Raw genomic sequence first — 27,442 nt, forward strand, 5'->3', positions numbered from 1 at the left:
TCTTCAACCTTTTGCAGTTCCCAGGCTTTTTCCAGTGAAGATGCAAATTGCTGCAGAGCATAATGTCTGCCAATAGTGGGCTTGGTTTACTCAATTACCTTTCATATACCTCTGCACAGCAGTGCCTAAGCCCTCAGCACTTTCTAAATCAAACCCAATATACTTACAGTACAGCAAACTCTCTCCATTTACATTCACCATTTATAGCTTCTACATTGCATGGTTTGAAGCACTGACAGAATCTCTACTCTTAGTTCTAAGAGCGCTCCTTCCTGATAGACAAGCTGAAGATGCTACCTTGTCTCGCTATTTTAAAAAAATTTTTTTTTAAATCCCCACCTCAAATGAGTTTAAATGTCATAGTTGTTTTTGCCGTCCATTTCTAGTGCAACCAGTGGACTAAGTAAAACCTGGGAGGTGTGTACAGGACACCTGAAGTCATCATTCAGCACACTTCAAGCCTGTTCATATCTGCCCCTGCAGGACATCACCTCTCTGAAGAAAACACACACAACCCAGTACAGCTGAAAACTACAGTTGTGCTGTCATGTGTCCTAGGTCATCTTATGCATAGTAATACCACACCAGGTGATCAAGACCACCTTCACCTCCCCAGCATATGTAGGAGAATGAACTGTAATTTCCCTCTCCCTGTCCTGGCTCTGCAGGTGGGAAGTACTTTAGTAAGCAATGCAGAGAGTTATCCAAAGCCAAACACAGAAAGAAAAACTGATCTTTCCAGTCTCCCAGGGCACTCTATATATTCATGGGCCAGATGGTAAATGTCTTTAACTATCCCCAAAGGAGCCACATTTCCAGCAGCACTTAATACCCGTTAAAGTCCTTGAAGAAGAAACCCATTCTTGATCTGCTTGGTACCCAGGCACCCAGTTATTTTATCACTGTGCACTTAAACATCTGGCTCTAAGACACTGATACCCAGCTTTAATCAAATGTTAGATTCGTTGTCAAAGTTTTCAGACACATAAGCTGCAATTTATGACTTCCTTTGAAACAGGGGCCTGTATAATTATATTATTGGATTAGGAGTACTAAGACAACATCACTTTGTAGAAGAGTTTCCTTCAAATTGTGTGACAAACATCTACCATGGTATGCTAGAAAAAAAATAATTCATTTAGTTTTAGGCTTTGATTTTGGTTGTGCTCGGTTACAGCCATTTGGGAGAGGCATGAGTCTTTGCAGATGAAATTATTAATTCCTGATTCAAAGGTATAAGAATTTTCTTTCTTAATCAAAAGGAAAAGAGAGGAAAATCAGTCAAAATACCTGTTTTCATTAGTAATGTTGAGTAAAACCTTTCTGCACTATCAAGCCAATATATAAAGTTGCTGCTGTGCTTGGAAGAATCACCACCAAACGCATCTGCAGGCCCTTTAGGGGCTTGGTTGGACATTTCAGTAGAAAGCCCTGGATCTGGACCATAGGCAAAGCAATGACTGTATTAGCAGTCAGCTGTAAAATACACTCTGAAGAGACCCAGAGTTCAGTCCGAAAGGTTTGGCAGTAGCAATATTCAGTAGTCTAGTAGTCATTAGTTCCAGATGATCTACTCTTCTGGATGTAAAAGAGGTTCATTTTGAACTATTTTAATTCAAGGGGTCTCCTCATAATGAAAATGAAAAGCCTGAGGTGAAAGTCATAGAGTTTATGACTTAATTCTTCAGTTTTTATGGTGTCACAGCCATTTCAGCATCACAACTGTGTTAATACTTTATGTTTCATTGAAGACTTATTGTGAAGGACCCTTCTAGGCTGCAAGTGGCTGCCACCTATAGACTCTTTGCCATGTCTTGTATTCACAGAAATGAAAATGTCACTTCAACACCTGCAGAGGATAGCCAGAGCTCTAGTGCACAAGACTTTGGATTTGTCTAAACAGATAGAAGATAAAGAGCATACTTCAAAGCACTGATGAAGGCCTAACACTACCTGCATGGAAATTAAGTAACTACTTGTTAAAATTACCAAATTATTTATACTCTAGAATACAATATTTAGAACAATGCAGTACTTGTCCCGCATGCCAGAAGAGCAACTGTTAATTTGCCACTGGCTTCAAATAATGTAAGCAGAATGCCTTCGAGTCCCTCTAAATTCTCACAATTTTACCATCTCATTTTCTTTAATTTAGAAGTGTTTCTCAGACTCCAAGGAACTAACTTTGGGCCCAGCAAATTTTGACAGTTATACAACAGCCTCACATTGTTACCGTCTAATTCAAAAATGGTAAGTGGGTTAGAACAATTTACAGCAACATAACAAGTATGATAAGCTTACACAGCATTGTTTTTATTAATCAGATACAACACACATACCTCAATTTTTGTCCCTATTTGCTTTACATAAAGTGAAAAAGTACACTTGTCACAGTGCAAATCCTGCCATACTGGAACCCAAGTTCTGTAAACAAACAGCACAACTGATACGATGCAACTAACAGCATACACAGGCAAACATTATAAACATGGAAGTGCCAAAGTTGGGAAGTTTTAGGTTTACCAGCTGATCAACCCTGAAAAAAGGGAGTTAATTAGTAAGCAGGTTTTTTTAAAAACATTTTGCATTGCCCTTTTTTAACCAATATGGTGTATTTGTGCACAATCTCTTATTTGAAGATTCTTAGTAGAGAGACTACTCTTATTTCTCTTACATACCTTAATGAATCCCTTTAAAGAGCTAGAAGATAAACACAAATCCCAAAGAAGCTCTCTGTTTAATTTAACAGAATCCTTTTAAGTATAAGAAAATAGCAAGCATCACCTGAAATAACCAACTGCACTGAAGGATAGTGTAAATTTGGACATGAGCTAATTCTATGATTGTCTAAAAAGTTGATATGCAGACAACCTACTTCCTTTAAAATCATTGCACAATTCCAAGCTATATTTGCATCATTGGAAAGCTAGGAAGGAAATGAACTGTGTTCTTATTTATTCTCCAGAAGTCCCAATGTTATTAACCTTCTTGAAGTCATGAACATTCAAGGTCTGTTTCAAATAAATGCATGTGTGACATGTTTTCTTAGTGAAAACTTTAGTTCAACTGAGCAAATTGGTTCAAAGAAACAACATTTTTAGTGTAGACTCTGTGTTACTGCTGCAAAGTGAAATGAGCTGTAATAGAAGCACCTACTACACATCTGTAACCCCAGGTATCTATAAAATCCTAGTGAGTTTTGCCGAATCATTAAACCATGATACCATTTCAAAAACTATTATCACCCACAGAAGACCGTAATTATGGGCGTATCATCATAGTGCCAGTCAATCAGTAATCTAAAGGCTGCAATATCACTTCTGGAGATGGTGTGCAACAGTGGAGCAAAACAATGAGAAAGATGCTAACAGCAGCAAAGCTGTGGTAGAAATGTAGTTACTCTCCCTTAGGCTTCAATCTGGATTTACATTAAGATTTCACTGTGAGCAAATTAGCAATATTGCCTTGTACATACCCTGGACATGTCAGTTTTTAGGCCAAAAGGAGTCATGACTATAGAGAACATGAAACTGAAAAAGACTTTATTTTGAACGGCAACACCCTTCTACTGACAGCCCCACCTCAAAGGAATTTCTTCAAAGGTCTAAAAAGCTCCCCCCTAGAACTATCTTTTTTCTTTGCTCCAAGCACTTGCACTGGGTGGCCATTCCTGAAACTTGCCACTGAGATAGCAGGAACCTCCTCCTAATTTCTGCACTTCAAAAATTCATGGTAACCCTCCTGTTTTTGTAACAGCTTGGCCCTTTGGCTTCAATGGCTTTTCTCATGCTCTGGTGCTGCTCCATCTGAGATGTTTACAAAGTTAGATGGTGTTTCCCCAGTCTTTGTTTTGCCAGACCAAATTGGTGAGGGTCTTGTTTTTTCTCCTCGTGGAGTCCTCCACGCCCCCCATCATCCACACAGTCCCTCTTTCATCAGGTCCTCTCCAAATTCATGTTTGACCAGAACTCTCCACAGAGCACTAGATGCTCTTGCTGCATCTCCCACATATGTCAACAGAACTTATCGGTCTGCCAGAAATACTCCAATGAGCAGATTGTACCACCTGAGCTGCCATTTTCATGGTCACACAATGTTAGTAGCCAATTGTCAACCTGAAAATCAACAAAGTCTCCTCAGTAAAGTCCATGCAACAGTCTTTCACTAAATGCTCTGTGAGGCTAGCATATATCTTTTAGGAAGACATCCTGATCAGTGTAAACAACTTGGTGACAAAGAGCCCACCCACCACCATCACAACAAAGTTCTGCCAATGGCAAGTTTCCCTTAGCGCGTGAGAACATGTACTTATTTCTTACCCTAGACCTTGTTCTGACTGCCTATAGAGACCTTCTTTAAGAACTAACTCTGAAGCTCAAGGAGGCCAAAAATAGTTTCAAATAGTCTGACTGGACCAGAACATTGTTTCTTTCCAGAGCTTTATTTTCTTTCTACATGCTGCAGGAAAGGAGGAGGGTTTTGGTGATATCAGACCCTTTCCTTTTATTCAAGATGTGCTGGTGTCCTCCTCCTCTGAAAACTCCACTGTAAAGAATTATTTTAGTATGTGGATCACCAAAAACAATCATCTCATCAATTAATACAAGAAAAGGGGATGTGACTTCTTTTCCCCACTTAGCCAATATGGAGGGATCCACAATCGCATTTGGAGTCTGGGCAATGACAGGAACAGAACATTAAAATTTTCCATTTTTCTTTTCCTCTGAAGACTCTTCCAGCCACAAAGTGAGCCTCAAATGAAGGATAAAACCTGGTAGTTAAATTAATTCAAGGGAACCCACTAAAATCTTGAAGGGCCTTCAGGAATTCAGCTCAAAATGTTCCAGAAAGCAATGTAGCGTCTTCATATATTAGAGGGAGTAAGTTATTACTGAATTGTTTAAAAATTTAGTTAACTAACTTCCCTTGCTTCATCAACAAATGTTATTAAATTTTAATCAGTAAAAATGATGCAATAAAACTAATGAAGTTGGTATTACTATGAAAATGCAATAAAGAACAGTACCTTTTATTTTAAAGGAAATATGTGTTTAGTACCGTTTGGTTTATAATATAATAAAAGGAAGATTATTGGTTTTCATAATTTTGGCATAAGCTTCCAGTTTGCAGTGAGATCTACAAGTAGAACGACAATATCCTTAGGCAGTCATCACGTAAACACTTGCTCACACAAGCAACCCTTCCAAGCAGGATCTCAGCAGAAGGAAAATCAGTGTGAAAAAAGTAAAGCACTTTTTCACAAGTGTTTATGGGCCCAGTGTACTGTGTAGTGCCATCCCCTAGAAAAAAACAAAAGCCAATGACAAAATAACTGGCAGGACATTAAGCCATCTGTGGTGCAGAAATGGACCAGATCTTAATATCCCCCTCTAAATTATGGCAGCCTTGGAACCAGAGTGTGTGATAATCTGTAGCACAAACTCCTAACTATGGGACTTGACATCAAATGGTACCATTGCCTTACAGGCCCTCCTAGTATCCCCTTGGTTACTTTTGCATAAAGGAAGCAGAAATGTTAATTTTCTGGCAGCTCTCCTAGACCAGTCCTCTTTTTCTTAGAAGGATTGGGTAGAATAATGGCATTAAATATCCCAGAAGCATTTGTGTGCAGGGATGTTTATGCCTCCTTTGGACCATACCAAGTTCTTCCAAAGCTATTTGCATTGGCTATTTCAGGTCATCAGCATAGTGCTGCCAACTACTGTTCCCTGTGCTAGCCTTCTCGTACAGTCTTTGGCTTGCCTTGGCCACTCTCAGAGACTGGACTCATGTTCAGACTTGACTTCCCCTTTGCAATGGATGCTGGTGAATGCTTTGACACCTGCTACAGAACAGCTGACAAGAGCTTTTATTCGGAAGAGAGCTGATAGCAAGGGGGCATTGCATCTCCTGAAAGTGGCAATCACCTTGTAAAAGAATGCAGGAGCTTTGGAGAGATGGATGTTCACAACACAATGGTAGCTTCTTGAGGACAGTCCAGGGTCACACCAGTAGGACAGGAACTGTGCTGAGGGACCTGCTGAGGTCCGTGGGGGCAGCTTTTCTGGGCAAGGGCACCGAGTGCTGCAGAACCCTCATCTGGAGCAGCTGCCAAAGTCCCAGCAGAAACACTGCAGTGCTCACTTGGCAGAAGACACTGCAGCATCTTGATCACACAGTCTGCTGTGTAACAGGGCACTCACTTTCAGCAAGCCCAGGCACCTTATGGGGTGAGAAGAAGAACATTTACCAGTATTACCAAAATCATTCAGGGACTTTAACTTCACCAAGATTTCTAAGTGGGGTGGGCCCTTGGCCGATTTTGGAAATCCTTTTTTGTACCTTAAAATCCTCTAGAAATCCAGCCCCAAACTTTAACTGCAAAATTTTAACCATTACATCCAGCATTCTCCTATAAGGACAGGCCAGGTATGTTTTCCAAAGAACATGGGTTGAGTTCAAATTTTTACAACTAATCCTTGAAAGCATGCAAGTCATGCTGCCTTGAGATCATGGAGCCAGCTAACATCATTGTTCAATACAAAGCTGTATTTCCTGACTTGGGAAAATAACTTCTTATGCAGAGGGGTTGCACAAAACTTGGTTGTGCTCTGGTTGGTGTTAGGAAGCAGCTGACTTTTAAGTTACGAATGTGACATAAAATGTCAAAAGCTATGATGACATTATTTCCTCTTTGGACAGCAGTGTCTAAGTTAAATGCTTAAAGAGTTAGAGCTTAAAGGGTTCAGTGCACACCTTCATGGTGTGCATAGACACGTACGCTGAGAGCCAGCAAGGCTTCTGTATCATCTATCTTCTTTTCCCCATCAGAAGGTTATACTCTGCACCTGACAGTCAAGGTGCTCAAACCATGCATTGCTACAGAAAAAGCTGAACCTGTTCTTGGGTCTTGTGGCAATTTTTCTTTATCTTGGTTAGTGAGTGCAACTATTCTGAAACTACATATATAGGAACAAGCATAATGAGTGTATCTAGGGATGTGTGTATTCATAGACAAGTACACGAAGATGTACTGCATATTAAAACAAAGGTATGCTATGAACCTCTGTTTTTTAAGTTAGTGACTCTTCAAAGGGATATACCTAATTCTGCTGTGGAGCTACAGTTGCCATTCCAATAGAACCAGCAAGATAAGAGAAGTACAGCACAGATCACAGTTTGACTCTGAGGGCAAATATCTAATGCAAATCCCTTGTTTTCTGTCATTTGCCCTTGTCAAAATCTTGAGAGTTAACTATTTTCCTGAACACAGCGTTCTCACAAAACACAAGAAACAGTGATTGTTTCAGTATGAATAAGCAAAATTGTATAGCAAACCTGAAGGTAGACAGTTAGAAGTACTTGCTCAAACATTTTAGATTTTAGAGGCAATTGTCTAAAGGTGAAGACATCAATACTTTTTTAACGGAGAATATACATCAGTTTAGAAGTACTGCTATCTAGTAATATGTTTACTATTACAAATAAAGCTCCAGAGCCAAATCTCACTTGCAGGTAAGTATTGTGTCAAGTCAGGTCACAAACTATTCTAAGTGAATTCTGTAAAGGCTCTGTAAAAACTAACACTACATAAAACTAACCAACCAACCACATATACACACCCCTCAGGAATACTGGCTGTTGTGTCTTTGTCAGAGATCTTACAAACTATTCAAGGAAATACTACAGCCACACAGTACTTATTTCTACCTAGCACAACACAAATAAAGCACAGACTTCCACTCAAGTTGGGAGGAGGGCCTCTCCCTGCTTGAGGGGAGAATACCTCCTACAGAGGGTAATTTAGGTGGTCTCTGAGTTAGGCTCCTGCTATGAATTGATGACTCAAAAAAAAGCCCGTGTGTCCTGATAACACAGGCGGCTTTGGAAGAGCAGATCCCCTGTTTCCACTAATAGCACAATTATCTGTTACACCACAATGCCTACTCTTAGTGTTCTAAATTCATCCCCACAACCCACCAGTGACTTCCATGCCAAGACAAGCCTTTTTCAAGCTGAATATCTCCCCAGGATGCTGTGGCAACCATATATTGATCTCCCACTTGCAAATGGGGGAGCCGTTTTTTTCTTTTTGTTAGGGAAATGCTGAGCTGTCCAAGCTCCCACTTACAACCCAGTTCCCAGGGGGACTAACTGGTGTTCCCACACAGGCCTCTGGAACTGAAAGTGCACCACAACCCTCATACTCAAGCCAGAATTCCCAGCTGAGAATGGGCTCAGTGAAGCCCCAAACTGTGCTGTATCACCAGTAACTTTCCAGAAGTCCAGCCTGGAGATGAATTTCAAGCCATGTTGTTCAAGAAGAGGATCTGAGTGATAAAGTTCAGTTTTCTATCAATCCTGGTGGAAAAGGGTAATTTTTTTACTGGATTTGGCTGGTAGCCAAGAAGGGTAACATACCAGTGTCCTCAGGGTAAGCTACCTCATTCCCCTTGACTGGGGTGATCAGCTACCCAAAGTGCTGGTTGGCAATCCCAGCCAGAACCCTCTTTCTTGTTGACCCTACCTAGCAACTTGCCTTGACAGCAATTACTTTGGGCAAATCTACTGCTATGTTACACTGAGGAGTAGGGGACATGTAGTGCGGCAGTGCAGAAGAATCATTCTTTCCCCATCAAGAGTTTCCAGTATTTAAGAAAGCATTTTTCCCCTCTGGCTGGGAAGGAAATAATCTTCTTCATTGCACCCTGTATGGTGCTGTGTCAAAATGTTGTGACTAAAGAAGTATTGATAACACACCAGTGTTTTGGCTGTTGCTGAACAGTGCTTGCATAGTGTTGAGGCTTTCTCTTTTTCCCATTCTGCCCGTCCAGTCAGTAGGCTGGGAGCAGGCAAGAAGTTGAAGGAGACACAACAACTAGGACAGTGGACCCCAACTGACCAAAGGGATATCCTATACCATGCGACATCATGCTCAGCAACAAAAGCTCAGGGAAAGAAGAAGGAACAGGGGGGACAGTCGTGGTTATGGCACTTGTTTTCACAATTAACAGATCAGTATACCAAGGCCCAACTTTCCAGGAAGTAGCTAAACATTTGCCAGATCATGGGAAATACTAAATAAATTCCTTATTTTGCTTTGTCTGTGCACGCAGCTTTCACTTTCCCTATTAAACTGTCTTTATAAGTCTTCTCACAAGTCTTCTCACCTTCCTTCTGTTTTCTGCCCATTCTGTAGGATAGGGGAGTGAGCAAGCAGCTGTGTGGGTGTTTGGCTGCTGGACAGCATCAACACACAACAGCCTCCAAGAAATTTTAAGACTTCTATGAAGAAGAAGTTTAGTGGCAAATACATATTCGCCCCAACTTTTTTTTTTTTAATAATAAAACACATTTTACCCTACATTAAATATTAATGGTCTCTGTCTTGTTATTTCCCCACAAATTGATTATATCAATTAACTGCATGGAAACTCCCTTCAGCTTTCTATAAACTCCCTCTAGCACCCTACGGATTTTCCTCCAGTCTCTAACTGGAGCTTGGCAGCTTTGGTCACATTAATACAAAGTGATTATCAACACACACAGAGATAGTATAAGTACATATATACATAAATGTCTCATCTAGAAAGGGAAATTTCACAGAAATGTATAGATTAAGCTCATATCTATCACATCTACAGAAAGATAAAATAACAGTTCCATATATCTAATACATATTTAAGTTTAATTACAGGATCGTAATTACCTTTCTTTTTACACAAAATATCTACTAATTCTATAGGTTAGTTATAAGCCAGCTTCTTGTCCATCAGTGCATTACCCCAACAATCTGTTTTCACATCTTCCTTGTCTACTCCCACTCCCTCCCCCACCCTGGCCTTTTAGTCTTAGACCATGATCATCCTCCTGAGAATATGACTATTTGTTAATGGTCTTATCAAGCCTCCCACAGTTTATCAGTTTTGTCATGCTTTGCTGGACTTCACTGACTCTCTCTCAGTTGGACATTTGCACGAACACAGTAACCAAGTGTGCACACAAGCATGTTAAAGCTGAAAATGCACACAACAGGATTTGGAGCAACTCAGGCTGCCACAGTACCGAAACAGTTCTACAGCCACAGAACTGTGTGCACCACTGCTTTTTCCTTCCTCTCCAAAAAGCTTCAGTGTTTAAATTGTATATGTGGGTGATGTGTTCCCTTATTCAGTATCAACAATGAACTTTGCTATGATTTGGTTTTGTTGTTAGCTAAAGACTACTGCACAATTGGATAGAAGTACATGTAGCATCCAAGAACAGCCCTGGCTGTAAAGGTCAGTTTGCTGCACTTTCCATTTCCCCCAGATGCAGGGTGGCTGCTTTTGTGAAAGAAGGAGTTTATACAACAAAATTCGAAGAAGCAGAGCAAATGGGGGGGTGGGGGTCCAGAAAACAGGACTGCAACTGTGACCTGAACATTACAGCTACACTAGGGTGCAACACTGCTCCCAGCATACAGACAGAAACATGTCTCACTCCATACACTTGGCCATCATGCATGCTTCTCTTCTGTATCCTACCATCCACTTCTGTACTTACCACTTCCAGTAACGCCATCTTCCCACCTTATTTGTCCTCATTTCTTTGCTGCTAACGTACCAGCCCTACCTGATCCAGTCATCCCCTTGCTCCTCTCACCCAAATGTCCAAATGTCACCTCTATATCTCCCACACTATAACCACTTCCTCACCTCAAGTGAAGGAAAAACAGAAAAATACGCATCCTGAGCTAGACAGGTGTCAGGCAAGATCCACTGTCCCATCTTTGATGGGGCCAACAGCAGGTGACTGGAAAAAATTAAGAACAAGGCAAGCCTGTAGTAATACTTCCTCAAGGTACTCCTTTCTCTTCCAGGAATTTGCAGCTGAGATACTTCCTAGCCTTTGCCCCTCTGCCTCACCCCATGCTTGCCCAGCCCTCATTTCTCTTACACTATGAGCTCTCTACACCATGTCCCCCCATTTGCTCCACACACCTTTCACAGACTCGTCATACATAATTCCCTCCTTGCAATTCAGTCTTCAGGTCCCATCACACCTTTTCATGGCAGAGTTCTGAGCTGATTTTCTTTTCCTTTTACTACAGAGAGTTACTACTCTCTCTCTGTGCCCTCTCAGCTCTTCTTTCCCCTACCATCCCTTGCCTGTTCTTCTGGATGAGCTGATACAGCTTCAGGATTAAGTCTTTCACCTCTCCCTTCATGACAGCTAACAACAAATGCTGTCCAAACTCAGCATGGAATAACACTGGCACGGACAGCAGGGACATGGATGTGTGCACACAAGTGACACCCTCGTCTATCTGAGAGAGACATGTGGCACTTCAGAGAATGGCTCAAACTGTGTCCTGTGGGTAGAGCAAGCTACCCATCTACTTCTATCATGCCCAAGGCAAACACAACCAAGAGTCAGTGATATTAGCATAAGTAGGGCCATTCCCAGGCTTAGATGTTGGGAGTATTAGATTCCAAGTCCTCAGCAAGTCAGGCATATAAGCTTTAAAGAGACAATCATAGTGGATCTGATTCAAAGTCCTAACTCTGGGTCTACGTCCACTCAGGACAAGGGGCATAACACTGATTGTATATAAAAAGAAAGTAATTTTATTTACTGCATAGTGTAGAAATTGTTTGTCAATCCAGTGACATATTCATTGCTGAAGGATCCCGGTATTGTGATTTGTCTTTCTGATTTAACTAAACATGAAATACAAGATCACAATAGGTCTGTTAACTCTACTGCCTTACAAGACAACTGACAGTATTCAACAGATGTGGATATAATCGACATTTTCACCCTTGCATAAGAAGTCATGATGGTATTAAACAGGGCATGTCTGTTACACAGCAATCAAAAAAATCAAGTCACAAGAAATGTATTTTAATTAATTTGAATAACAAAACTGAAAGCCTACTCTAATTTCAAAACTAAGATCTTATACAATTAACTCAAGTCAGTGTTTCATGTATTATTTTATATAATTGCTTTTAAAAAAATATATAAATGTAATTTGAAATAATTGCTAAGAACATGAGGGGCTCTTGCTTGGACGGACTTGATGTGCACTCTGAATATACTTGTCTCTCTCCCCATGGGACATGGTGACAATTTCTCTCATCCTGTGAATTCACCTTAAGTGTCATTTTTTGATGGTAAACATTTGAAGATAATAGTGAAATCGGGGGGCGGGGGGGAACAAACAAAACAAACCCCTCAGTAAAGAAAGCATGAAAGCAGTACTAATTTTCATAAAGAGAGAAAACAATGATCAATTATTTTCTTGAAGAGTAAAATCTGGAAGTTCATGAGTATTAACCACCAAGGAATTCTGCTTCTCCCTTATGAGGAGCTGGCCCTGAAGTCAAACCTGTGACAGGTTTGCCCAGGAAGATACCCTGGCCAGACTATCTGTTGCCTGCCCCAGAGCAGTCATTCACTCTGGTGCAAATGGGAACAGAGGCAAGGGCAACAGAGAACTAAGTTCAATTACAGCATGCGAAGAAAAAGGTTTGCACATATAGAGCCAAGAAAGGAGTTGCTGAAAATCAAAAGGTCTGAGAGAAGCTATGTGGGATTCCCTTCTGGTAACCTGCATAGTATTGGCTGAAAAGCCACCCATACAGCAAGGAAAAGTATCACTGATATGTGTCAGATAGGTCCTCTGGTTCCACAGCATCTCACAGGTCAGATGATATGCCCTGTGAGAGGAAGAACATTTCTTTCTTCCTGGTCTCTTCACAGAAAGAGAAATTCCACCTTTTTCAGCCAAACAAGCTTTGTTATGGTGGCTGTGTCTGGAAGCAAAGCAGTGACAGCCTGACCAGTTTTACAGGAATGAGAGCCAGAACTTACCCGAAGGATATACAGGAAGGCCAGTGCAGGGGGCTGAGCTGCCCAAAGCAGGGCAATGAGCTAAGCCACTGACATTCCCTGCAGAAGCCTTAAGAACCAACAGGCCAATATGGGACCACCAGCATACAAAACTGCACAGCACTCTGAACTTTCATTTGTCAAATATCCTTCTAACTCCTGTGAAAGAGGCAGAACAAAGTAGACAGTATCTTGTTTCAAAGCAATTTTATTTATTTTTTCCACCCTCAAGGACAACAATATTAGTGAAGGACCATTTTTTTCCTGCTCCACTTTCCCTTTGATTAGTATCTAGCAAGCAGTCTTGAAAACAAGGTTATTTATTTAGGAACCTAACTTCAAGCCGGTGTGCGCAAGATGCATCCTAGTCTTTTCTCCACTTCTGTGAACAGAATAAGACAAGCAACCATGTCTGGTGGTGTATTATAGTCATTTACAAAAGTAGATCGTCTCACAGCCTACACTGTTGGTAGCACTGTCATCACACCCCTCTTCCAGCAGACTGTATCTCAGCTGGAAACGTCTGGAAAAGAGATAGGTGGAGGGTGAAGGCAGAAAACCCAAGAAATACTCATGCTGTGTTTATATCATCTCAGTTTTCCCTCTCTATAAATGGCAGTATGAGATACTTAAATTTTTGTGCAGCAAACAAATCACCTTAATTGAACATGGTTTTCATTTGAAAACAAGCTGTGGAGCTTAAGGCTGAAGTCCTCCAGAGAAAATGGCTCTATGATTTATATCAGTGCTGTAAGAACTAGAAGCAATTTGCAAGGTTGCACATGAATAATGCAGGGTGAGAACAGCACAGGATGAAACCATTGAAAGAAAGTAAATGAAGTTCCCTTAATACTGGTACATATAGAGGGAAGTACTTTAATTTGAATTATTTACCAGTACTGGTGATACTGCAGAACCACCTCAGATCAGCAAGTATTTCAAGTCCTGGGACAGCTCTGATACCACCAATTCCATAAAAATCCCTGCCTCCCCCAGAGGTATTAAAGCCTATGAATACGCAAGGTAACATGGTAATGCATGGAATGATATGTAAACTCTGTAACATGCAGCATCAAGCTTACTGAGCTGAAGTTCGGATGCAAAGCCTAATCCAGTTCAAGGGACACCAGAAGAAATTGCCTTATGTGAACCTACTTAAAAAACAATCAAATAGCAACACAGACAGGAACAATTTCCAGGAGTGCTACAGAAGGACTCCCGATTCAAGCATACTTTCAGCATTACTACATCTTCTCACTCCAAGCAAATTTACTTAAAAAAAATATTCAAGTGTCAGATATTTTGGCAGGAAGTATGAGCACTAAAGCAAAATTAAATGTGTGGACTAGATAGGTCAGCGAATTGTAATAGACTATGAAGCCTTTCATCTCTGGGTATTTGGCTGAAATTCAGATAAGGTTATTAGTGAGGGGAAGTCATTATCGTCCAACTGCTTTTCGAGGACTGTGCTGGGGGAAGAGGGGTACTGGTGGCTCCATTCAAAGGCCCAGTAAGTAGTTGTCTATTCAATCACAACTTGTCCTAATTATCTCACTGTCAAAGCAACATAGGAGACAGGAGATAGATGCCTTGTTTAAACATTAGTTGTTTTCAGTTTATCTCAGCTTAAGAAGTGATGTAGTTTAAAAGAAAAAAAAAAGTTCATGTGCAATGCCTGGGCTCCCAAATCAAGTGTAAGAGTGCATCAACTCATATCTATGCCTCGGCAGTAGTTATTCTTTTTCTTCTTTCTGAAGAAAAAGAAAGCAAACTAACTGCTAACGGGAAGAGAGATTTTTAAAAGTGAACCAAGTCCCGCAGCCCTGGCTGGGTGCGTGGTCGTACAGGCAGAAAACTGAATACAGCTGAAAGGTCCCTTTCCCAACTGCTTCAACTGCCTCCAGGCAGACTCAGTTGATTCCACACAAAGTTCACAAGGGTGGGTGGTGAATCCATTCCTGAAGCAGGTCCACACAAAAATTATCCTCTGTGCTGAAAAGGTGGTTCAGCCCTCAGGCAGATCTGCCTGAGGAGAGTAGTGCAGGTCCATGGCTGTTCAGACTTAGATCAACATCAGTGGCTGGTACAAGCAGTAACTCCTGGTGGTGGGAGAAACATAAAGCGAGTGAGAACTTCCTAAAGCATTCCACATCTTAAAACCTCCTTGTTCTGGTTTAACCCCAGTAGGCAGCTAAGCCCCACACAGCCGCTTGCTCACTCCCCTCATGTGCCAGGATAAGGATTTGACTCTAGGCCATGCTTTCCCAAGGGACACACAAGAGCAGTGAATTTTCAAAATTGATTTGTTGGTCTAATAGCCACTGACTACTCCCTGCAATGCTGTAGAAATTATGGGCAGTTCTCTTTGAGGGGTCTGGCTACTGCTACGGTGGGATTCAGCTTAAAAACATTTTCTTCAAAACTAAAAATCACAAGATGACATTCAAAACTGATTTCGGACCACTCACACACCAGAGTTGTACTGCTTCAGTGACATCTCTTTCTAACCTAGTATAGCTACCTTAGTACTAATTTGCATTTAGATGCAACCATTTACTCTCTCCAGATCAGTTATAGAGGACAATCTGATGCGACTTCTTTTGTTTGTTCCCCAGCTAACCAAAAGAGCTCATCTCTTGAGCTCCTTCAAAAAAAAAAAAAGCCCTAAACTCACTATAAAGCCCAACTTTTGTTAGCTAGAATAATAGCTCTGATTCTTCATTATTTTATTCGCATTTTACATCTATGTAGCTTCCATTAAATTAGTGGTGCTGTGTCACTCTGCAGCCAAGGTGACTGAAATGGCAACCCAGATCTAAGAAATTGAATACCAACATGTTACCAGGGCTCCCAGTGATCTACTGCATCATTTTGCCTGTCCTGTCACATTGCAGCCTGATGCATAGCAATGTGACCATAGTACATTTACATGAGGTTAACAATCAAGCTGATCATCTACAACTCCCCTCTTAAGTCCTTTAGAAAAGGTTATTAGGACCTCTTTTTTTTTTTTTTTTTAATCCACAAAGTTGAGGGGTATTTTTTGGAAATACGGTCACAATGCAGTTATTTTAACCAAAACACATTTGTATAATTATGCTGTACCTTTAGTACCCAATCCAAAGTTATCTTTCCTTTAAGGAAAGGATTGGGTTTGAATGAAACTACATTTATGCTCTGAAACAGTACTATTCTCTACTGAATAATTTCTAAATAAGGTAACGTTTTGGCCAACCACTCTAAATGAGCACCTGGCTAGTCCTAACACTTATACACAGCTACCTTCTGTAGAGTTTCTAGGTTGCAACTTTTCTTGCACCATTATCATTCCAGGAGTGAGCACAAACCACCAACCTTGCCAATTGTACCAGTTATGCTAGAAACTATTTAGCAGGGCTGTTGACATTGTAAGCAAAACATTCCCTGTCTCTGAGCACTAGAGAAGGTATTTCTTGCTGGGCTATAGGTTTTCCAGGCTCATGGATCTGAGCAGTTGACCACAGAAATCAAACATCCATTTTCAGTATTTTGTCTTGTATGGAAGCAAACAAGTGAGATCCCTTAAGTAGCCTATGGACTGGCATAATTTGATACTACAATATTACAAAGCCAGATACAGCCTGGTCTGACGGTTATAGAGAAGGAGAGCAGTGAGAGCTACATCACTACATGGATACTGCTTTTGCACAAAAATGTGTGTTTGGTGGAAAGCTTGGGCTCCTCTTTGCTCCCACTAAGGACATGACTGGCAAGTAAATTGTGCAGAACAAGATTATTCTCACCATCATCAAACATAGCTACAGACTTTTAAAGAGCTGACCACTGCTTTTCCCAGAATCGGGAACTCCATGCAGTCATCCCCGTGAAAGAAGAGAGGCTATTCTGCTCCTCAGCATGGAATGTGTAAGCAGGGTAGCTGGAATGAAATAGTACTCATATTCCCTCCTAGACTTTCAGACATAGCAAGTTGGGGCATTTTTGTTCCGGTTTCCATTAGCTGAACATGTATTGGAAAGGTTCTGCTGTTTTTTAATTCCTAGAGTCAACACACAGAAAGTAATGTCATGCACCTTCTGCAATGCCTTTTCATGCAGTTGCCTACTGAAATCTTCTTAGAGAAATAGAAGGTCATAATCTGCACAGCCACCTCATGAAAGATGAGTTTAATGCAGGGAAGAGCCGATCAGAGCAAGAACAACAGCAGATAATCCCAAAACAACTTTATTTTTTTTTCTTTTTCTGCAGATATTGTTTTACTGTCTAATTGTAGCCCAGCGAGGCTGTACACTCAATTCCATACCACACTGATCATTTGCAGATTATATATTTTCATGGGAGGCAGCCACTGCATCTGGAACTAGTCAAGTAGTCTGAACATTTATTTGAATCTGTCATATAACAGTCAAAGCTAAATCAACATGCATTTGTGTGTTGTCCTCCTTGGGGAGGCTGCAGGAGTGCAGACAGAGTAGATATCAAAGGCAACAGGAAAAAGCAGAGTCTCCAGTAGCATTAGTTACTGTCTGTTGGCAAGCAGAAGAGAATGGCAAGTGTTGTGAATCCTGCTCAATGAAAAGCTTCCAGTTTACACTGATTCCCCATGTGATAGCAAGCATTACAAAACCTGTGCCAGAGAGGTAAAGGGAGACAACAGCTGGTTTTGCCCTTGTGCAAGTTGGAGGCAGAGTGGATGAAGACCGAGCTCAGATTCTCCCAAGCCTGTAAGTCCTCAAATACTTTAAGTATCAGGTTCTCAAAGATGGCCTGAGGCCACATAGGAAGTTTGGGTCAAACCTAGAAAGTTAGGCTCCATTCCCAGACTCCTCCATCAGTGCTGGAGCCACTGGACTGCAGTTTGCAAAAGCTGCTTGAAATAAACAATATGGAAACGTGCCTGGCCATTACTACTGAAGAGCTGCTATGCTTGGGAGGCATAGCCACAAGTATGAGTGTGTTTGGGATCTCCTCCTCATGGGTGCATCAGTTGTACCTGCAGTAACAGGCATGCCACGCTCCCACATCAGGATAGTGATATGCTTGGTTCTCTTAATGCCTGGCCTCTTCTACATTAACTGTAGGAGGATATAGCCTATTCCCCACATCTCAGAATGGCAGAGCTATTTGAGCAGATGGACCCTTGCTGCAAAGTGTAGCATATAGGCTCAGCTGATGTGATGGGGATACTTTAACATGAAAAAGTCATATGATGACGAAGACGAACGAGGGAACTGGGAACATATTTTGTGCCCATGTTTTGGGGCACATGCAAAGAAACACATTGTTTATTTTGCCCTGCTGCATTATTCAGCAGCTGTTTTCATGCACTTGGTTACCTTTCAGCTTGACTCTATTCTGCAGGCTGGCATCCCACAAGGCAGTACACTTCTTACTGCAGTGCAGCATCACCTCTGCTCCCATTTAATGGTCCATGTGCTAGGTGCAGCTTGTTTACAAGTCACCTAGCATCAGAGAGTCCTACAAATACTATTGCTTCATTGTCAGAAAATTGCTTTGAATAACACTAGTGGTGATGGACAGCTGTTCCATAAAGAAAACAAGTGCATCAAACCTAATTAATTCACTTAAACATTGGGTAGCTTTTTGGAAACAAAAAGTAAGCAAAAGTTCCTGTTTTGATGACAGATTTATCTTCATTTTCTGTGTGTCGGTTGAGCATCAACAACTCCAAAACACTTTCACATCAATTAGTCTTCTATGCTGCCTTAAAACAACATGCTATGAAGTAGGCAGGCAATGTAAAGAGACAGCATCAAAGTCAGTGTGTTATAGTATTACAGCCAGGTAACAGTAACTGATTGTTGAATATGTAATTGCTACACTTTCAAAGAATACATATCCAGAAATGTGATCTTCCAAATAGGCAGCATTTCATGTACACTAAGTGGGATTACTTTTAGCAAGATACACTTGAGTACAGGCCCACTTCTAAAACCATTATTCACAAGCACAGTTCAGTTAATAGGACAGGAAGTGGAGGGGAGGGAAATAAAACCCTCATTAGCTGGAATGACATAGCCTCTCTAATGATTATACCTTCTGAAGCTTTCTCTGGGTTTCCTTGAAGTCCTATCTGAGTTTGCCTGTGGCTATGCTAATTAGTGAGGAAGACAAATTTGGAAACACAATAGAAATTCATTTTACTTCATGCTCAGATCTCTTATATGCTAAGTTAGGTATAGCCTGTATCTGCCCAAGTATATCCAAATGCATGCACTCCTAAGGGCTGGAGTCAGGTGTAGATTAAAGTAAAACCTATGCTTCTTTAAGTGATCCCTTATATCAGCAATGAATGGAGCAAGCATGGGATTTAACCCCAAACACAAGAGTCTTCCCAGACTGACTATATGGCTCATTCAATAGTGCAGGTAGGCAGAGCTGAGAATCTAGCCCTTAAAAATATGGAGAATTCAGTGATAATATTACAAGTATCGAGAATTGTTTTCTAAAGAGAGAACAGTAACTAGTAAAGCAGCTTTTAATGCCCATTAGAAAGCTGTTTGATATAGAAAGGTATCTAACTTCCTTCCCTAATTCCTCCAATGAACAGTGTGAGATGACGTTATCCAGCCTACTGAGCAGAGTTTTCCCCAGTGGCCAGGGCTCATTTTGACTTAGAGAGGCCTGGGATGATTTTATTCAAGTTACTGTTTTAGAAGCAATATGCCAAACACAACAGTCTGAGCTTCAGTACTTGTTCAAGCACAGTATAGAGACAAAGCAAAAACCAGAGCAAATCTACAATTTATTGCATGTTTTACTCTTACCCCAAGTTATTCAGCAAGACAGAATTAGATTGTATAAAGCCATAGTATCAGTCTAAGGCCATTATAAAATTCAGTCAGCAACATTCCTAAAACCAACCCAAAAACAAAACAAATCCTTCTGGACTATACTTGCATACAGCAATGAATAATATTTATCATCTGATATCCAGACAATTCAGCAACAACATAAGTCAAGATTGTAAAACATAGTAGAGTGAAGTTAAGCTTTTAAAAATGTATATAGTAGAGTTGCTTCAAAAATTTTTCATCAAAAATAACTTCTGTTCAAAATGTTACCTTAAAGCAGCCCTTCCTCCTCTTAAAACTAAGCATTCATAAGATTCTCGTCCATGGGGAAAAAAGCAGGTTTTCCCAAACAGCTCTAGAATAGAATCCTAGTTGTTTTTTTTTTTCTTTCTTTCTTTCTTAAGGCAATGATGCATCACCTTTATTCTAATGAATCCATTATTCTTTGCCTAATATTGAGAGTTTAAAAAAAGTGGTCTCATTTCTAAACCAGCAGCTCCTGCTGTAGTTAACTAGCTCTGAGAGCACAGTAGAATTTTCCACAAAAATCAGTCCAGGCTCATTTAGAACTTGCAGGCAGTTAAAGGACTTAACCTTATTTGCTCATTGAATTAATAATAACATACTCCGACCATGACCCAACAATCAGCAAGTATAGGCATTTCTTTGGGGGGAAAAAAAAGTAAATTCCAGAATTAAGGCTTTTTGCAAGCACAGCTTTCCAAGTAACTATGTAAAATCTACATATGCTGCGAGACTCGTGGTTAAAAAAAGTGAAATTTTTTTCTTTGCCAGTTAATGCCAGACTCCCAGGCAAAAAAATACTGAGAAACGCCACCCTCATCTGCAAAGCAAGTAAATCCTAATGTAGATTTGGCATCTAGCTATTTCACACACCACTATTAGCATTATTATTTATCTTACAACAGTGCTCTGGAGACTGACTCTCTCCTCCTGCTGTACTACAGCAATTAACCGTTGCTGATGCATTTAAGCTAACAGCCCTCAGGCTCACAGGAGCAAGGACTGACTGATGGGTATTTCCAGTGAGGCAGTCCTCACTTTGGGATCTTGCTCCTCTCCTAAATAAAGTAATCTTCACACCTGACCTCAGAATAGGTCTAAGAGTTAGTGACATGTTTATTCTGGAGTTTCTCTAAGAAAGGTGATGGGGTAAGAACCAGTGCTGGGCTGTATGACAGGTATGAGTTTTAAAGCAATCGTCCATGCTTGTAAGGCTCTTTCAAGACACTAAGTTTACTGCTACTACCATATCTATAAGAAGTGTATTTGCTACTCTAGTTGCAAGCTGGCTTATGTTTTAACCTCTAGATGGTAACATGTGCTAAAGTATGCTTGCCAACCATTGTACATGACAGACTGTGGTTAAATCCACTGACTGCAATAAGGTCTCATCTCATTGGTAGGAGTACGTCTCTTTAATGACTGGGACAACTCCCAGCATTTACATAGGTGATACGTTGCTATACATATTCCAAATGCATTTTATTCATGGCTCAACTTTCTGAATGGTTCATGCAAATACCTATTAAATAGGCATTTACCATAATAAAATCCAAACATGCATATTGTTCAAATCCCTATAGAAAGGGCATTAACATCACTGCAAAAAAAATCGCACTCAAATCATAATGTAAAACATAAAGAAAGCTTCACCTGCACATCAACACAAGTGCAGTAGTGATGATCACAGCTTTGTATAACATCATTCATAAGTGGCCCTTGCCTACAGGACTGGAGCACAGGGCATCCTTCTTTCTTTGCTCTACGCAGCCATTGCACTTCAGCCTCCCCAGCTGTTCTGCTCAGTATTGTGATCCAGGCTGCCATTTCCCAGGCTCCCACCCTTCCATAAGACTCTTCCTTCCTCTCTCAAAGGTCATGCAGAACCAACAAGCAGCTATTACACCAGGTAGAAGAATATTACTTTACCAGCTTTCTTGCACAGTCCTTCCATTTATCTTTCTACCTTCCAATGTACTTTTGACAGCCATTGTGCAACTACTCCCAGTAAAACTTATTCACCCTATTTGCCTAGGCAAAAGCTCCACAAGCTGGGGTTAAGTTTCTTACAGTAACTAGAAAAACAGCTTTACCAGAGTCTGCAGCAAGCAAAAATTTCATTTTGCATTGCTGTATGACCCCATAGCTCCTGAAAGCCCTTGTTCTTCCCAGCCATTCCCAACTTAACATTGCTATACATTTCAGGTTGACCCAATTTAGCTCTGTGACATGCTAGAGGAATATTGCATTCTTTTTGGTACACCCCAAAGACTGATGTAAGGGGAAAGAATAGTTATCACTGGGGATCCCCAGCAACAAAAATCCATTAACAATGTCCTATGTTTTTCTTTCAGAATTAAGGATCATGGACAGCGCTACAGGAACCCTGATGATTGATCACCTTCATGGTCACCTTCACCATGATCACATGGTCACCTTCAACCTGTCAGCTGCTCATACTTGGCATTTGAAGGAAATGAACTTGTAGACAGCAGTATCCAGCTATTCTGCACTGCAGGAGGTAATGACATAGATGATACTCTCATATTGGAGGTCCAGGGGAAATGATGAGACTAATTATGTCAGAGCTTTCTCATTCACCCCAGGTCTGCAATGAAACTTTAATTAAGTTTCATTAACTTTAAGAAGTTAAGTCAATGGCTGCTCACCAAGTGAAACTGCTTCAGAAGAAATACCTGTCTGTTGCTCAGTATGCATTAAAGAACAGGCTTGCAACCAGACTTGTGATGGAATGACCTAACAGGAGCCCTAGGAACACTGTCACTTGGTGAACACCTTCAGCTGATGCTTCATGATGCTTACCTGCTCACCCACTCCTTCTGTGTTGTCTGCCACACAGGTCCAGCAGCAGCACATGCTAAATGCACCATCAATGAGAGGATGATGTTTGTGAAGTTTTTGCAAACCAGTTTATCCAATAGGGAAAATGCTTGACATCTTTAAGCTTAGGCACATGGCAAGAACAACCACATGCAAACAAGAAAGCAGCAAGTGAATGGGGGGCGCACGTGGCAAGCAGATTTTGGAGGACCTTGGTGTCAAACTTGTTTTAAAGCGAGAAAATGAAAGGGGGAACTGTCATTAAACCATATGTAACATTTGGAGGAGTGGGTTACAATTTCTGTTATTTTGATTATGGGTGAATGACCACTGCCTGGAGTGGTCTGCAGTAAAGCAGACTTTATAGGTGAACAGACATTCATAAAAATCTGAGACTATTTCTAGAAGGCTAAACTGAAAGGCAACTCCCTGGAGTTTGGTGTGTTGTTTTTTTTTTCTTTTTTCTTTTCTTTTCTTCTTTTTTTCTCTTAACAGTCAAAACTATAGCAATACTTGCTTTCAGCAGGCCCAAGGGAGCAGTCTTGTGCTTCAGGCGAAGTTAAAATGACACTGCTGGGAAAAATTACACCTTAGTAATATAGATCCTACTAAATTGCCTTTAACATAGTTACCAAAGTTATTTAGGAGAAACTTCAGTGCTAGTTTGTGGTGATAAAAAGAGCTACAAGAAAAAGAAGACCCAAAACCTCTGTATGCAAGACCCATATCTCTCTTGACAAAGACATTTAAAGAAATCAATTCTAATTTCTTTCTGAAGCCCATACTTTAGCAAAGGAGCACAAAGCCATGGATTCAGTTTTCTTCTTTGTATTACAGTATTATATATACTGTCCCTGGTGCACTTATTTATTGTGGTTTGAAGAGAGGGCAGAAGATAGAATAGATTCTGGTAGACTGAGAGACAAATTTTTCCCAGGGATATACAGATGCACATTTCCTACTGAAGCCTACTGAACTGCTGTTCACTTAATGGAGTCAGCTAAGGTATGAGATGACAGCATCTTTTGGTAACTAATCCATAAGGCTTGGTATGCAGACAACAGCCCTGAGAACATACACAGACATACATTCTCAATTCTCCATCTTTTATCACACAGCACTGTCCAAAAATTATATTCTGCATGTTTGTAAGGGACTGCTGAACTTGGAAACACAATCTCTAGTGACATGCAGATGTAAAACTCCCACAGCAGAAAAAAATTCACTCCCCCTGTATTTAGATACATTTAAATTTTTTACTGTATTTTATTAGAACTTGGTCTTTACCCTTCTTCCCTCCCAGAAGGAAATAAAAAAAACCCCAAACCTACCCAATTTCTCCTTCAGATTTGGTTTAGCCTTCAATTGGAGTCAGAGCCTAAATAAGGGGACAGGGTAGGATTTTGATCCTTCAAAGCACAGAGGTCCCAAGAATTCCGTTCTGTTGCAAGACTTTAATGTTAGGATGGAATAAACTGAACGGTAACAAATGCCACAAGTGGAGGACTGCACTAGAGTTAGGTAAAGGGGGAAGTCTCACCAAAAGATAGTAATGGTGATATTGGCAAACATCATTGAGAATGTCTGCTGTAGTCCTCTAGAATCCTTTCCACTCAGCGGAGATAAACTGGTACTTCCAGAGCTGGAGTCAGATGACTTATTTTAGATGGCTACCCTGGGATGAGATGCCTGTGCTTGCCCTCTCAGTGAGCTCTGCAGTGCTCCCATTCTCTTTCGTAGAAGACTTTATGCCACAGGAGCAACCCAGGAGATTCTGCCTTGGATTCATTTAAAGGAGCAGCTTCACTATCACCTGCATGCAACAGACGATGTTGGGAAGATGCTTTAATTTGAAGAGATGTTCAAAGGCTTTGTAGAAAGAGGCTGCCTCTGCCAGTTTTTCATGGGATAACTGAAGCACAGAGTAAAGATTACGTATATGATACTCAGTAGGACAGTAGTAAGGCCAGGAATTTATCTCAGCTGTCCTGATATCCAGTGCTCCTTCTATTAGTTCTCATGCCTCTGCAAGAGTATGAAGTTTCTCTAGTTAAGAGCTTCAGACAAGTCACTGACCTCTCATATCAAGACCCTGGGGAGTTTAAGGCAACAGAACCAGACGGTATTCCCATGATTACCAGAAATATCTGGTTACTAAGTACACACTTTAACAAACATAAAGGATATTCCCACACTTTTGGCAAGATCTACAGTTGCCTTCAGTGCCTTCTACCTGAGTACAAAAGACGCTCCCTCCGTCACACAAATTACAGTGTGCCACATGGTCTTTCATTTTAATTATGCTGTGCAACTAACTACAACTGATTTAGCAGCGCCTAGGTCAAGAAGATATATGCCTTCAGCTACCTGCAGCCAGTGAATAGCCCTTGGAGCTTCTGCAGCAGATGTCACAGGTTGGAGCATTTTCCACGCTGCCCTCCCACAAGTCAGAGCTAAACCAAAGTACACCACTTATTACTATCTCTTGCTTTCCCTCACACCATGAAGAATCAAGTTGCAGATAAACTGACCTTTAAGGGAAAAAAAATAAACTAAAAAACCACAATGTAGAACCAACCTTTCTTTGGCATTTTGTTCTTCAGAAATTCCCTGGCCAGGGCCTTTTTACAGCCTATAAGATCACTATCTTCAAATGGACTCCTTCAAGTAGGTATTAGCTAGAAAATATTAGACACAGTACTTCAATACCTAGCCTCTTTGAGATAAATGGACATTTAATAACATCTCTTCATTCATTCACACAGAATCACAGAATCGTATAGGTTGGAAAAGACCTTTAAGATCGAGTCCAGCCGTAAACCTAACTCTACCAAGACCACCACTACACCATGTCCTTAAGCACCTCATCCAAACGTCTTTTAAATACTTCCAGGGATGGCAACTCAACCACTTCCCTGGGCAGCCTGTTCCAATGCTTGATAACCCTTTCAGTGAAGTAAAATTTCCTAATATCCAGTCTAAATCTCCCCTGGGCTCAACTCGAGGCCATTTCCTCTTGTCCTATCACTAGTTACCTGGGAGAAGAGACCGATCCCCACCTCGCTACAACCTCCTTTCAGGTAGTTGTAGAGAGCAATAAGGTCTCCCCTGAGCCTCCGCTTCTCCAGGCTAAACAACCCCAGTTCCCTCAGCCGCTCCTCATAAGACTTGTGCTCTAGACCCTTCACCAGCTTTGTTGCCCTTCTCTGGACACGCTCCAGCACCTCAATGTCTTTCTTGTAGTGAGGGGCCCAAAACTGAACGCAGTATTTGAGATGTGGCCTCACCAGTGCCGAGTATAGGGGCACGATCACTTCCCTAGTCCTGCTGGCCACACTATTTTTGATACAAGCAGTCTTTTCTACCGTTCATACCCATGCTTAGTTTGGCTTCCTATATTGGCTTAGAGACCATGATGTGTTATCAGGCCTTTCACAGACAATTGGTGATCTGTCATACCTGTATTTTCCTGAATGCAGCATTAATCTAAATATTCTCAACGATGACTCTGGAATCTTCATTTAAACTTGGCTTCTCTTTGTATGCATATTTTATTATAGCTTTACAACATGAGCATGCAGCAGGACTGAAAAATGCCTGTAACATCATGGATGCTTCTGTCAATTTTCTGTGTGTACCTATCTATAGAGACGTCTATATAAATATCCATCCATATGCACACAGATATGAAACACTTCCTATTTTACAGGTTATATGTTACAAAATAAAACTTATCTCATTCATCTGACTTTCACAGGGCAATCCACACAAAAATACTAATAGGAAGAACTCACACAGTTGTGAACTTACACTCCTTCAGGGAGTCTTTTCAGAAACTGTAACAGTGGTCAGGACACAGAAGAAAGGGAACCCAACCCAGTCCAGTAATAGTAGTAAATATTTTGAAGCATTTAAGCACCTTAATTTTCAGTTGTGTTTTGTGTTAGCTCAATTCTGTCCTGTAGTAGACCAGGAACAAACTGCCACATGATCAGCTGCAGCTGAGTAACAGCTTAGGAAGCCACCACTTGCATGCTCCCAGTTCATGACCCAGTGAGACCCAGTCTGTCTGGATGCATACAGATTCAAAGGGGTACTGCACTGCACCCTTGGGGCAGCCTGCAATGATTCAGTGCTTGGGGCAGCCTGCAATGATTCAGTGCTTCTCATCGAGTCCCATGCACTTGTGCTGCATTTCCCTATAAAACAGAGTTAATTAAAATAGTTAATCAGAGGACTTATAATGGTTAATCAGAGGACTATAAACGGACAACCAGGTGGGTATGGAGTTTAAAAAAAATCTGACACATGCACATGGACAACAGAGCTTCCATCTTAAAGCAGAGTATCCTAATTTCGTCCACACTAAGGCATCAGGCATGGCCACAGACTTGACATCTTGCCAATTGTACCACATAGGAACCTCAGATTGTAGAACAAAACCACCTAGTGGCACTCAAAAATGCATTAAACTCTCCTGAACGCCAGCCAGGTAGATGCACAGCTCCTACAAAATTCGCAAATTTTGGCACGAACACTCCTCTGCCTTCTGAAAAACCTAAGGCCTTGTCTGTGTGCCCATCTGCACCATTTTAACTATTCTTTTACAGGATGGACAAGTAATAAATTTGCTCAGAGTTAATTAAAACCATAAATATTGCATTACTGCATGGGAGGGAACAGCAAATGGAAAGGAGATAGCTGACTGTCTGGCATACTGGCATCCCCAAGCCATTCTGCAGCGATTGTATAAACCTGGAGAGCGGCACATACACAGCGAAACAGCCATCAAACAAAGTCCAGATTGATCAGTACCCAGCGTGCACTGCAGGACCTAAGGCTGTACCTTATATAGAGAAAGACATGCCACTGTCCAAAAATCTGTCACT

Source organism: Ciconia boyciana, chromosome 5, assembly GCF_034638445.1.
Source record: "Ciconia boyciana chromosome 5, ASM3463844v1, whole genome shotgun sequence".
Lineage (NCBI taxonomy): Eukaryota > Metazoa > Chordata > Aves > Ciconiiformes > Ciconiidae > Ciconia > Ciconia boyciana.